Consider the following 15059-nt stretch of genomic DNA (forward strand, 5'->3'; position numbering starts at 1 on the left):
TTCACATTATAACGGATGTTGCTGCAAATAATGTCTAATTATTAGTGGAAATGGAAAGAGCATTCCACTACTAGCTAATGTTTGTATGTAAACAGAATGTCCGAGCTCGTGAAATCAGTTGAATTGAAAAGCTAGACAGGTAGTTGCTTATTTCTAATAGACAACATTTTATCTGTACCGTTTCGTTGTTGTTTGGTGCCGCGATTGTGATAATTGTTTTGTGGAATTAATTGAAAATAAATTGAACCGCTTTGGTAAGTACCTACAAGGAAATAATTAGTCGAACGCCGATTATCTTTATACTAGTTTTAACTGACTACTTGAATTTATTTTAAAAGCTTTAAAATCATTAAAGAATGTACATATTAATCCTTCTAATTTTCTAATAATCAAAAGGGCATTTATGGCAACTTTAATTTAGTTGAGTACAGTCACACAACAATTTATTTGAAAAGGCTCAAACTTAAGAAACAGAAATAATTTTTTTTCGTCAATTTTTTAATTTAATTGAGTTATGTTGTATCAAATAAATCACTTAAAATTAATAAATATTGGTCTTAATGTGACACCAAAACAAAATTCTGTTGTTGGATGTAATAAACGCTTTTTTTGTTTTAATACCATTTTTTGTCAAAATGTTTAAACAATTAATAACTTATTAAAGTTAAAAGTTGCAACTGAGGCAATTGTATATTAGGGAAAGGCAGTTAAAAGACAATCTTTTAACCTATTACACCGTAATTAAAAAGTAGAATAAGGATTTAATATCGCCATATTAAAAAATGAAATTACAAATTGATAAATAATTAATATAGTAGAGCAAATGCAATGAAATTTGATTATTGTAAAGTTTAATGATTATTATTAGTTACCAATCTTTTTGTACTTAATCGGTCAAGTGCTAGTCGCTCACCGAGGGTTCCGAAAAATCTTGTGGGTATGCAAATAGTTTGTCTGTCACGGAAATTGAGTCTTGAAAATTTTCTCGCTGTTTCCGAGTATGTTTTAAATCAGTCTCCGAAACGTATAATTACAATTAAATGAATAGGTTTTGATTCCCCTGCAAAGTTTTCGACAATAAAGCTCAAATAGTCGTATCTTTGGATTGCGTTGACTTAGAAGCTTGATTGTTTTACAGCTTCAAAGGACCGTAGACATAAGTATTTTATGTTCATTTCAACTAAATATCTCCACGCATTCCTGAGAAAATTGGTCTTGACAGACAGACAAACAGATAGACGGACGGCCATACGAACAATAAAGTGATCCTATAAGGGTTTCGTTTTTCCTTTTGAGGTACGAAACCTGGCATATTCTCATGAACTCCAAGACCTTTCCCTCCGTGATCCACATCATGTTACTTACAGTAAAATATAACTATTAAAAGTTATACAAAAAATAAAAACACCGGAAATGGCATTACTTTTAAAACCGGAAACAACTAAGCGCTACTCAGTGCTATTTCTAATGATTAAGAATAACTATACAGTGCAATCAAAGAAGGAACTTTAATTTCTTCTCTTTTACAATATAAAATAGTCAATTGTAATGAAAATTTAGTGTTAAGAAAGTTGTAGTTTACAGGAAGATTGTTATTTATGGGCAATTCTTAATGATGTTTAATTTTTCGATTTCAATCTTAAAAGTAATTAATGAGCAGATGCTCATCAAGTCGAAATAACGTTCCTGTGAAAGTTGACGCATTTATCGTAATAACCCTTGCTTTATGACATAATCAATGTAAAGCAACGAGTAATAAGTAATTACTTGTTTACTACCTTTTTGTGAACGGAATTTATGGTAACTTAAAAGTTTAAGGAGAAAGTCCCAGGAAAATATTTCTAAAATACGCATAAACACATTAACATTTAATGTAAGCATGATAAATGGTGAGAGTCATAGAGGACGCAATTTACCTACGCAATTTTCATTACTTTCTTGATTTTATTGAAGACAATAGAAGTGAAATAATGAATCACATAATCTACTTTAGTCTCTCTATTTTTGTTCTTTTTTTTTTATACATGTAATGTTGGCAGAAATAATTTAGAAAATAAAGACTAAGCGTCAGTTTTTAGAAATATTTATTAGATATGTGTTTCATACACGGAGAAAATGAAAAAGGAAAATTTACCTAAATATTAAAGCAATAATTACGATTTATCCCACTAGCACATTGCTTCGTAAGCGAAAATAATAAAAATTACAATTTGGGATCGAATTTGTAAAAATAAAATCCCAGCAGAAATAAATTTACTAGGTATTTTAGTTGATATTACAAATTAAATTGAAATAATTAAGAAACTTGAAATAATTTAAAAAAAAAACGTAAAAATTGAGATTATTACAAGTTACTTAATAAATTGTGCTATTTCTACTGCAAATTTAGTCATTTACATTAAAAAATTCTAATTCTTGCATTGTCACAAAAATTCATTTTTCTCCGTGTTAATTTCTGACTACTTCTCTGCTGTATAAAAAACGTAAAAGTATGTCTGCTATCAGTAGGGAACAACCATTACTTATATGAGGTGTATTTCTTTTAATATGAATCCCTTCTTTCCCTTTGGCGAAACTCCCCTCATAATTTTTTGACGATTTTTTTTTAATAACCTGCATATACCTAACATAGATCCTATTAAATATTGGATGAGTTTTTGCTAGACTCGTCCCCCAATTTTGACCTCACGTAATTAATAGATGCTCTTTATGAAAGCTTTTGGACGTCCGCTATCTGAGATCCCAGAATGAACAGCAAAATCCAATAAAACTAATTTTATTTACATTTCAGAACTTTAACTTTTTAATAAATCATTAAAAAAATGTAGTCTTCTTAAAAATCTAGGAGTAATTACATGCCTTTTTTACCCTAACCAAATTACCACTATTTGAATGTTAGCATAAAGTACGAAAGCAAAAACAGAAATGATCTACGGTTGTCTGAATACTGAAACACAATTGTTATTGTGTAAAGCGCACTCCTTTGAAATAGTGACAATCACAGTTACAGCAATCAAAGACGGTTTCAGTGCGAAATAATAATGACAATTAACTAAAATGAACTATGTATATAGTAAACATTTGGAAGGGGACACAAAGTGGCACAAATTCGTTCATTGAAACGTATTACTTTCGGAAATATACCTGCAATGTTTGTTTTAAATTCAAATTTTAACGTAATTAGTTAATATTAACCATGAATTAGAATACATAAAATGTTTTAAATGAGTATACTTCAACTGGGAAAAACGAGCATTTATTGTTTGAAAGTCTGAAAATTTTCAATGCTAAAAAAATTATAATATTAAGACTAGAAAAGAGCAGGTCAGTGACGAATTAAAATAAATGCTTTCATAGAAGATATATTAACTTTATTAGGTTTTATATTTTTACTTTATTAGGTTTTAAGCCATATCGAATGTTATGTTCTCCATAAAATTTTTAGCCCGAAAACTGGATTGGATACACTCTTCTACTTCTTTCTAACTTTAGCCAATCTTCACATTTTTCAAATATCAGATCAGCCTACATCTCCAACTATACGCAAACAGAAATCTAATCTAGTTCTACCTTTGCCCCTTACAACTCCTGTTTCTGCTTCTAATATGTATCTAGCTAGTCCGTCATATCTGAGAAGGTGTTCTATTAGCCTTTGTCGCCTATTTCTTATTGATTTTCTACTCTTTTGTAATATCTCCTCATTTCTAACCTTTTCTATCTACAGTATTTTTAGCATCTCAAATGCTTTTAACTTTTTATTTCTTCCATTTTCAATTGTTATTTGTTTAAATACTGTCATTTATTGAAAATGAATGTTCTCTTTTAAAACTTATTTATTGGTATAGTTCTTAACATATGATACTTTTATTATCGTGACTATTTATCAATACGAAGTAATCAGAAAATCGAAAACGTTATTGGAATTTTATGTTTGTCTATCTTCTTTGAATGTCACTTACATCTACGATCAATTCAAAATAACTAAAAATAGAAATCGGTAACGATCTAAATAAAGTTTAATTATTGGGTACGTTTTTCAAATTCTTAATGCTTTCGTTTGATTTTAAATCGTGCGTCTAAATAAGCGATAAGTAAAAAAAAAGGACAACAAACTACGAATTGTTCTGTTTCTGATTCAAATTGACCAACGTGTCTAATATTATTCGAGTCAAAGAACGAAAGTCCAGGCACTTTTTCCATTCCAGTCTACTTTCTTCTTGCCTTATAGACTGCAACAGGCGACCAAACGCAGACGTTTGCAAGTGTATTTGTAACTGGTCGCCTACCTTGCATTTGATCCACCTCGGAGAAAGTGGCTTTAAAACAATGACTATAACGCAGAACATATTGCAGTTTATCTAAAAGCATTTCCGTAAAATTCCTCAGCTCGATTTAAAGTAAATAGTTCATCCATTCACATCACTCATCATTTTGTATCGGTTTCCTTGATACAGATAGTTGTGCAATCTTCTTTTTATTTAGATTCATGCTAATTTAAAAAAAGCGCAGTGTGATTTAAAAAGATAAAAGCGTTTGTGTTCAAATTCGTCATGTTTAATGATACTGCCGGCCACATCGCAAATTGTAGGTAATGTATCTAATTATAGACAATATTTTTATGTAAATATAGATAAAAAATGTTTTGCTTTAGATAATTGTAATAAATAAGACATATTTATTCATAAGACGCTGCAACTTGATATATATTTATAATTTTGATTAAATTTCGATGACTAATTGCAAGTAATAAAATGATATATTTTTGATATATATAATTGTGATTCATCTATTTATTTACCTCTTTCTGCATTCAATTCAACTTGAAGTCAGTTATATTTTAAAACTATTTAGTTTAGGTATACACTATTTACCACATTATGTTTGGATCATATTAACATTTCTTGTTAATTTTCCTGTAATATATAAATAAAGTAGGGAAAGAGCGAATATAAAGATAGAAGACGAAAAATTAGAAGAAGTGGCTGATTTTAGATACTTAGGAAGTCAGATAAGTCAGGATGGAAGGAGTAGTAGGGATATAAAGCAGAGGATAGCGCAGGGTCGTGTCGCCTTTAATAAAAAGAAGTCACTTCTATGCTCGCGAACCGTTAACTTAGAAATTCGAAAAAGGTTGTTAAAGGTGTATGTTTGGAGCACGGCGTTGTACGAGTGCGAAACATGGATAGTGGGAGCGGCGAAAAAAAAAAAGGTTACAAGCGTGCGAAATGTGGTGTTATAGTTATAGATATCGTGGGTAGAAAAGGTTAGAAATGAAGAGGTATTGGAAAGAATAGGAGAACAGAGGACGCTATGGAAGTCAATACGAAATAGGCGAGATAGGTTGGTAGGACACCTTCTCAGGCATGAAGGTCTAGTCAGAGACATATTAGAGGCAGAAACAGGAGTTAGGAGGGGTAGAGGTAGACCTAGGTTAGATTACTCTTCGCAAATAGTTAAGGATGTGGGCTGTTCTGGTTTTAGGGAAATACGAAGTTTAGCTCAGGATAGGAAAGAGTGGAGGTACGTGTCCAACCAGTCTTAGGACTGATGACCTTATGATGATGATGATATAAATAAAGAACTATTTTCTGTATTTCTTTCAAAATTTTAGGTTCCGTAGTAGTAGTAATAGTAGCAGTAGTAGAAGTAGTAGTAGTTTATAAAAAAGAATATATATTTGAGATCCTTACAACAAACCATTTTATATGTCACACGGTACAGTTTGCAAAACTATTTTTTTAATTTCTTATTGACTCCCAAAAAATGAGCCCCATGTACAAAATTAATTTATTTACGTTATGCGTCTTTTTTTGGGTCTCAGAAATTCATATATGTAGCTTAATTGGTCCAGTAGATTCTGAATTAATTGATGGTCTCTGACGGACAGACAGGCACACAAGTGATCTTATAAGGGTTCCGTTTTTCCTTCGGAAGTACGGAACCCTAAAAATACCGCGCGGTATAGGAAAATTCGTAGAAATGCCTTCAGCCTACTTTTCGTATAAATAAATTCCAATAAGTGCAATTTAATACTTTTGACGGGTGTTACGCTTTGTTCAAAATGTTTCCAGAGTAAGTTAGTTTCGGGCAGTTTTCAGACAAGCAGAAGTTATTTCCAGATAGACGCGTGATGTGTGAAAAATTACATTGTACACGTTCACCAAATTATGCATTTTCCATCGTGGATTAAAAAAAAATACTGATAATAAAATGTGCAATTTCTAGGTTCAGTGGACTTTTTGTTTTAAAATTTAATCCTTTATGTTTAACTAATTTTCAACTGACTTCGACGATAGAAGATGTGAACCAAATTATTTTATTTTTTATTGGACGGACAATATTTTAAAATTACAAAACTAGGGGATAGTTCTTATTTTTTCGATTTAATCTTTTGGTTTAAGTTTGTACAAGTAGGTAAAGTTTTGAAATCGGTTTTTAATATTACACTATTCTGTTCAGCTAAACAAATATTGCGCTCATTAACGACTTTTGTCTGCGAAGAGTGAATTTTACTGCACAAAACTAAGATTTAGAAAATAAATGCTTGGAGATAAATATAGGTACTACAAGTAAGGCTTCATTGACTGAAAGAACATCTCTTTCTGAATATTAATTACATTTCTTGGCATCTGCCACTTTTGTAACTGAATTTCCAAATCTGCAACATGACCATCACAAATTTTTAGCAAATAGGCCAATCGTAGGTAATGCGCAATGCCAAACAGTTTTGTTTCAACATGCTCTTTAATAAGAATTCAACGCGAGTCCAAGTTTTCATACAGCACTTACACAGTAGCTACCTATAATTGATATGACACGAAAACGACTAAGCACTACAATAAGTTTCTAATTCTAGAAGGTGTTTCTTTTTCTTGCAATAAATATTTAACCAATATATTTCAAAATTTTAAACTTCATTCATGTAAAAATAATTTATTTACCTCTTCACCAATGAACACTAAAAATAAAAAGGTTAAAACTTTCAACGGTGCATTAATTGTCTTGATAATATTGTTTCGGCCGATACAGTAAAATATTCCAACATTAAAGATTCATATTACCTTACTGTTTCGTAATTTCCTAATTAAATGATGTTTAATGTTATGAAATTAAAGAAAAATGCTCTAGAATGGTTTTGTATTTGATTGTCATCAAATTTGGTCACACACTGTTCTTTTCTTCACAAGATTCTCCGTTGTAAATCTAAATCTAAATCAATTAAGCTACGAATAATTCAACTTTGACATTGCTGTTACAAATAAATAATATGCTATCTATAATTATTGTATGACTGTATATGTAGGTTATTATATGTCAAATATTTATTTTATTGTTATCCAAATCCTTAACAGCAAAACAGTTGAATATTTTCTCATTGTTAATGTAAATTTTTAATAAACGATTTCAGAAGTGTTTGAAATGTTGCAAAGCATTTTATACTACAAAAAAGGCCTTCTACCCTAGGATTACTTATTAAACTGTAGCTATAGTCATATAAATACAATTTTTATTATTTCCCAGAATGTGTTGTAGTATTTGTTTTTGCTAGGTAAATATTCAATGAAATCACAACCAAATTTCCTTAATGTGACATTTTTGATATTTGCAATATGGATGACTTTGGGAATCTGTTGTAGTCTTCTTCTTTTTCGTTTGGCGTATTTCTTTTATTTATAAAATACCACAAATGGCGTGGTGAACGCCATCTGTAGTACGATGCTACATTTTAGGATTACGTATGTTCCAATAAGGTCCATTTAAAAATATGGATATCTACTTGCTGAAACGAATGAAAAGATCGAAATCGCGATCCGCGTCTGGCAGTTTCGACAGAATACAGACCACTTCGAATTATTTTATTCTTTTATTTATGTTTATGTTTAATATTTAAACCGTTCTTTCATCTATTTATATGTTTCTAAAATCAATTGTGAGATAATTTATTGTTTGATTTCGCGACAAGGCCAATAAATGCCAACTGCCTCAAAGATACAAAGGACATTAGTAGGCTCCTATAAGGCCCTTGACCAAGTTTTAAAGAGAAAGGAAAACTAATTAACTATGTTTCACTGCATATCCAGTTTCCTAGCATCTATACATATATCAATATTTGAGTACAATTTGTACATTAACAGGATAATTATTATCAATACTTAAAATTTTTGTTTGAACAACGTTATAGGTAGATACCTATACAAGGTGTTCGTACCTAAATAGGTGATGGCCTTTCTACTTCTTATGGGGTACCCAAGGTCGTCAAGAAAATGAAATTAGGCTCAGTTAAGTCCCTTATGATTTTCTAGTAATACGAACTTGTTTAAATTGTCACCTTTTATTCAATTTCCTTGGCGTCGCGACTACAATCTTTTCAATAATATTCTTAAAGAGGTGTTCTATCATACCTGCTTTAGAATCCCATTTCTAGGGAAGTTATTTGAATGGGTCCGAAAATCATAATTTTCAACACACTTTGTAATTCGACATTCTAAGTTTAAGGATGTTTGGGAGGTATGTCAAAATGCTACGAGACAAATAAAAATTTGGAAGAACGTTCCTCATTCAATTCTAAAACTCCTGTAAAAATTACAAATCGATTCACTAAACCGTTAAAAAGTTATTGAAATTTTAAAAAATTGTAATTTTACACATCATTTTATGGAGATTCGTTGACCAAACAGATTAAATTTATTTTTATTAACAGAAAAAAGCTATCAGAAATTTCGAACTTTTATAATAAGTAACTTGAACTCATGAGAAACACTTTAGCGTAAGGTTGTTCAAATTCACTAAATGGTTATCGAGAAAAAAATGAAAAATTAGCTGAAAATCTCGTTTTTACTTGATAATATAATGATAATATTTATAATTGTCTGAAGTAAATGCAATTTTAAAGTTTTAATTATTATTTGAACATACTAAAAAGTTTTACGCTAATTATTAATAGGCATATTCACTGCCAAAAGTCAGTTAAAAATTTTCCATATTATTCGTTATTTCTTATTTTATTCAAAGTTTTTGGTCATATTCCAAATTTTCTCTCAAACCGTATACTTTTTTTTTAGTGTAGATAGTATTTATTTACCTCATGATATGCTGCAAGAGCTAATTAATCACGAATTTCTAATTTTATATACTCTAATTGTACCTCCCAAACATCCTTAATAAAATGAGTGGTAGACGAACGGTCGCACGGCGCCATAAGAATATGTACATGTATTTTCGTGAAACCTTTGGGTAAAAATATGCATCTCATAAATGGTTGTGAATAATGCTATCAAATTATGGACCATATCTAAAAGTGCTGTAGATAGACTTGGGAACCTGTGGAAGTGAAAGTAAGGGACTTACGAATATCTCTACCATCCTATTATTCCTTTTCACTATTGAAAAGTTGGCGATTAATATAGCGTATGATTTTCTTTATGTGCTTAATAGCTAAAGGTGTTTCCGTCGGTGTGGGTCCAGTTTCGTATGCTTCGTAGCCACTATTTTTTTTCTACCAATACGGTGAGGAAAAAGAAGAGAAAGAGCGAATATAAAAACAGGAGACGAAGAATTAGAAGCGAATGATTTTCGGTATTTAGAAAGACAGATAACTCAGGATAGAAAGAGCAGTAGAGATATAAACCAGAGGATAGCGTAGGGTCGAATCTCCTTCAACAAAAAGAAGTCACTTCCATGCTCGCGAACGATTAATTTAGATATTCGAAAAAGATTGTTAGAGGTGTATGTAACATGACCAACGGTGGGCTCAACGGAAAAGAAAAGCTTTCGAAATGTGGTGTTACAGACGAATGATGTGGATACCGTGGGTAGAGACGGTTAGAAATGAGGATATTTTAAAAAGACTAGGAGAACAGAGGTTATCTGGAAGTCAGTAACAAACAGACGAAATACCTTCTCTGGCATAAAGGGTTAGCTTTAGAAACAAAAACAGAAGTTAAAAGGCGTAGAGGTAGACCTTTATTATATAACTGTCCACAAATAGTCAAGGATGTAAATGTGTTGGGGAAATGCAAAGATTAGCTCAAGATAGGAAAAAGTGGAGATGCGGGTCCAACCAGTTTTAGGATTGACGACCGTATGATGATCACTGCGTTGGCCCTCGATTTTGCATTTTGGTATGAGTTGTAAGTTGTTCATGTTTCTCACAGCGCATTTTAAGAGTATCGCCTACATGTGCCCTGATGTTAATTCTTGATAGCACTTCATCATTCGTTGCTCTGGAAGTCGAACTGTAGTTGTACCTGTACCTTTTTGTACATATTTCTAGTTAAATTATGATTTTTGTGGTTCACACCTCAAAATGGAGAAATAGGACGCTTTTGATCACTCATTTTAAATTTGAAAAATCATTGACTTTTTTAACCTTAGTTTAACGTTGTAATCAGATCAGCAAGTTTCATATTCTTTCGCATGAAAATATTCTAGTTATAGTTTAATAGCATCGACTACATGATTGCATTACATGTATTACTTACCTATTGTATAAATGTTTTTTTTTTTTACATCATATGCAATAAAAGTTTTTCTAGCTTTCAATAACTGGAAAAATCAAATGAACACAGTAACTGCTAACGTTGCGTCACTTACCGCAAGTTTCACTTGCAGTGGTGCAAGTACAAACAGTATTTTCATTTTCAGTGTTCTAGACAGAGAAAATATGCACATAACAAGTGTATCAGTCCACTATTTTTAATACATCGTGCGTATGTATTATTAATTTATTATTATTCATATGTTAATCACTTGCCATAAACATTTTTAATGATATCTGTTTTAAAAGGATACAGCGGACACACCTAAAAACCTATAATTACAATAGCAACTCTAACTATTTAATAAATGAATTGTTTTTTATTTGTAACTATAAATTTAAGTCACATTTTATTGCATGTTCCTTCAGTTATATGCATAGCCATTGAGTCAAATTAACCACAAATAACAAAAACTGTGCACTTATCATACAAACCTATTTCTTTCCTGCAAGCAGAAATAAAAGAATTGGAATTACTTCTGCTTACAGTTACTGTAATTATACACGAAGCAAATGAACTATTGTTTATCATTCTCGTCATCATAAACTCGTAAGTCCATAAATTAGTTGGACACGCGCGTCTATTCCTTCTTATATCCTGAGTCAATGTTGGCATTTTCTTAAAACTAGAACATCCTTTATCCCCAAGTTCTCCTTCACGTCTCAGAAGATGCTCTATGATCCTACATTTCCACCCTTATTGAATTCCATAGTCCTTTTTTATTATCCTTATTCATGGTTTTGCATCATAAGTGGTACGTATGAAAATTCTTCTAGTACCCCGAGATAAAAATATTCAGTCTCTCAGATTCTCTGAGAGCGAGACTCGAGTCTCCGTCTCTCATCGAGACTCTCAAGTGACGTTGAGAGAAACTGTCGAAAGACTGTCAAAAAAACTGTTTTTACTAAAACTGAAACTGAATTTAGGCACTTGTTACTTCACCGCATGTGCCTTAAAGATCTCCACGTCGCTAGTTTATTTTTCGTCCCTATATATTCCTACGTCTATGGTTTTTATACAGAACGGTGATGTGGCAGTTTATTAGCTGCATCTTTGATTCGAGTTTTAGAAATCGAATTGAAATATAAAAGTAAAATCGTCTAAGAATAAAAAAAAATTGACGTGTTTAGTTCTTCCGCGACATTCTAGAAACTGCATACATTCAAAGAAATTCATTAATGGGACCATCCTTGTTTATATTAAAAGTTTCTCATATGCTTATTAAAATTTAAATTGTTTCACAAATAATTTAATAAACTGATAGAACCATTCTGAAATTTTATGCGAAAGATAACTTTAGACATCGAAAATTTCCTTTCATTAGAGAAAACGATTCTATCGAACAGATGAATAGATTATCAATAACTATGCAATAATTTATCGACAGTTTACAGTACATTTCTAATTGAAATACAATTTGTTAACAAATTTTCCTCGTTACATTTTAGTTTGATGGATTTAATAACAATTAAAACAAATGAAAAAGAAACACAATCTTTATTAGAAAGTACATTCGATGCACAAATGCAGAATTAAGTTTTCCTTAATTATTTGCTTTCTTATAAAACCTGCAAGAGATATTAATTGCTACTCAAGTTGATAATTACGTTTAAAGGAAGTGGTAGTTGTATAATAATTAGTATAAATAATAGTTAGCGGTAAATACGTGCACATGGACATATGGAGGTATATAACAACTATTTTAATTGAATGTCAAAGATATAACAGGTTCAATATAAATAAAATAAGTGTGGAAAAACAACTGAAAGTATCTTGTATGAGATCAAATTATTAACATACACACAGGGTGGTCCAAGAGTGCTTTCAAGTACAATAACTTATCGTAAGTACGTAAGTTGTTACAGACGTTTAATACTAAATTTGTAGGATCTAACGGGTAATATAAAGCAAATCTCTACTTCTGAATGTACAGGGTATAACATGAGTTTGGCACCAACAAAAATTATTTTTTAAATGGAGCACGTTGTATATTATGATGTAGTTTTATTACCCCTTAGTGAACTAGTCATCTATGATAATCGTTATTTTAAACGCAACCATGCCAATTTTTACAGGTGAAGTTATGATTTAAAAGTTAATCTGTTAATTCAAATATTCTTGACAAATAAAAAATTAATTAAAAAATAAATGAATACCTTAATTTTATATAAGATGCCAATGTATATGGATTTCAACAACTCTACATTGGTTAAATAGTAAAAAAAGGGAAAATCTATAAATAAAAAAATATACGGGATGTTCCACTTAAGGAGTAAGTTATTAGTGGCAGATTCCCTAGTCACGTTCAGTCTCTATAACTTTGTATTAAATTTCTTTTTAGTTCCTATAATCAGCAAGTTGTTTTAGTTGTCAACGCACTGTTGGACCACCCTGTATAATACAACATTCTTCACAATTAATTGTATGCGTTATATTCAAACGGTGGCATATTACTGTTGCAACTTATAAGTACAATTAAAAAGACCACAATGCATATATTTTTATTAACTATTTGACGTTCGTGATATCATTAATAGATAGGTATGTAACTTTTAGATGCCCGGAAGAAGGAAATAAAATTTAAGGAAGTTGGTTTTTGAAGAAGGAAACTAGCATTTATTTAAACATGCACGCAAAACTACCAACCTTGATTTGTGAAGAATTGGCACGCGATTTAAATTACCAGTGGTATGCTTACCAAGAATATAAACCTAGAACTATATTAATGATAATGATAGAGAAATTTGAAATATGATATGATAGGTATATAAGAGAAAATCGACAGATGTTAATGACTATACTGTTAAAGCAACAAATATGACATAAATTATCGTAAAATCATCAGAGAGTTTTACACTAATAGATCAAATTAAAGATGTAGAAAGAGTATGTATTCACGTATGTAAGAATCAAAATAACTAAAATGTTGGGATGTAGGCAAATGATGTAAAATTAGGGTTAGGGGGAATTTAACAATGGGAGACGAAAAATCAGAAGTCGCCGACTTTCGATGTTTAGGGATACATGCAGCACAGAATGGAAAAAGCATTAGGAATATGTAAAACAACGAAAAGCGCATGGTTGGGTCTCTTTCCATAAAAAGAAATCACTTTTATGCTAGCAATCAGTTAATTTTGAAATTCGAAAAAGATTATTAAAGTGTATGCTTCAACGTTGACGTTGGGCGTTGCAGAAAAGAAAAAGTTAGAAGAGTTTAAGGATGTTGAAAATACCGTGGGTAGAAAATGTTACAAGAGTAGGCGATTAGTGAGTGATTTTGAAGTCAGTAAGAAACAAGAGAAATAGGTTGGTAGGACACCTTATCAGATACGAAGGGTTATTTGGAGATGTATTAGAAGCAAAAACAGGAGTTACGAGGATTAGAGGTAGACCTAAGATTAGATTATTGCTCACAAATGAGATGATGATGAACGAGCAAATAGATTAAAGTTATTAAGTTCGAAAGATTGTCGTGAAAATAAACTTGAGTGATAACCTCGTGAATAATTGACAACCAAGGGTTAGTTGAACATATATTAGGGGCAGAAACAGTAGTCAGAAGGGGCAGTGGTAGTAGACCTAAATTGGATTTCTGTTCGCAGAGATGTAGGTTACTCTAATTTTCAAGACATGCAAAGATTAACGTAAGACATAACACCACTTCTTCGGTCTAAACACGTTATGACGATCATACACCCCGAATCTGCAAGCTTTTCTCTTTTTGCAGCATGTAAATAAATAAAATTAATTGCACCCTCTTCAACTAATGAGAAAAGGTACAATGTACATAACTAAATGTAACTAATTAAAGTTAACTGTTTGTTTTTCTGCAAAACATAACAACTTTCTAGTTTTCTTTTTGCCCAGTCCCATAACTAGCTTGTAAAATTGCAAGGACAAAAGTCATCGTTATTGCTAATACACATTCAATTAACGCGTTGGTGCTAATTAAATCTGATTATACATACATATATTTTTTATATGAAGTGTCACAATTTATGCTAAATGCATAACTTAAGCTGTTGCATTAATAATAAATTAATTTAACAAATAATTATTACATTTATTAATTTGCTAAGCTACAATAATTGGTCATTTCGTCACTGTAATTTGTAGATTGATGAAAAAAATTATGTTAAAAGTAAAGTCGTATTACAATGACTACATTCTCAATTTAATAAAAATGCATACTGTCTACAACTTTAAAAAAAAATGAGTATAAATATCTACATATTTTATTAGGTTTAATTTATTATAATAGCACAATAAGGGTCATATTTAAAGTTTTGTCAATAATATTAGTCTTAATTGAGAACGTTATGCAAACAATAGTATACATTTGATATGAGACCACACTTTAGGCGTACCATCATAACTATTATCATCACCATGACTATAAACTAATAATCATCATCGGTACAAAATAAAATGCAAATATGTATGTACAGGTTTGCAATGAAAATATGTGCGGCTATTTCTTGTCGGCGTCCGAATTTCTATATTAAAACGTCTGACTAAGGG

General features: G+C 30.9%; 1 protein-coding gene across 1 annotated transcript in view; it reads left to right on the plus strand.

Moving 5' to 3' along the window:
* LOC108744550 (pancreatic triacylglycerol lipase) overlaps positions 1-15059 on the plus strand; it is a 56803-nt gene continuing 41744 nt past the window's right edge. Inside the window, exon 1 of the mRNA XM_018480383.1 lies at positions 1-254. The gene's annotated coding sequence lies outside the window, so the exon portion shown is untranslated. The remainder of the gene's footprint in view (positions 255-15059) is intronic.

The sequence above is a fragment of the Agrilus planipennis genome, unplaced genomic scaffold (assembly GCF_000699045.2).
Source record: "Agrilus planipennis isolate EAB-ADULT unplaced genomic scaffold, Apla_2.0 scaffold28, whole genome shotgun sequence".
Classification (NCBI taxonomy): Eukaryota; Metazoa; Arthropoda; class Insecta; order Coleoptera; family Buprestidae; genus Agrilus; species Agrilus planipennis.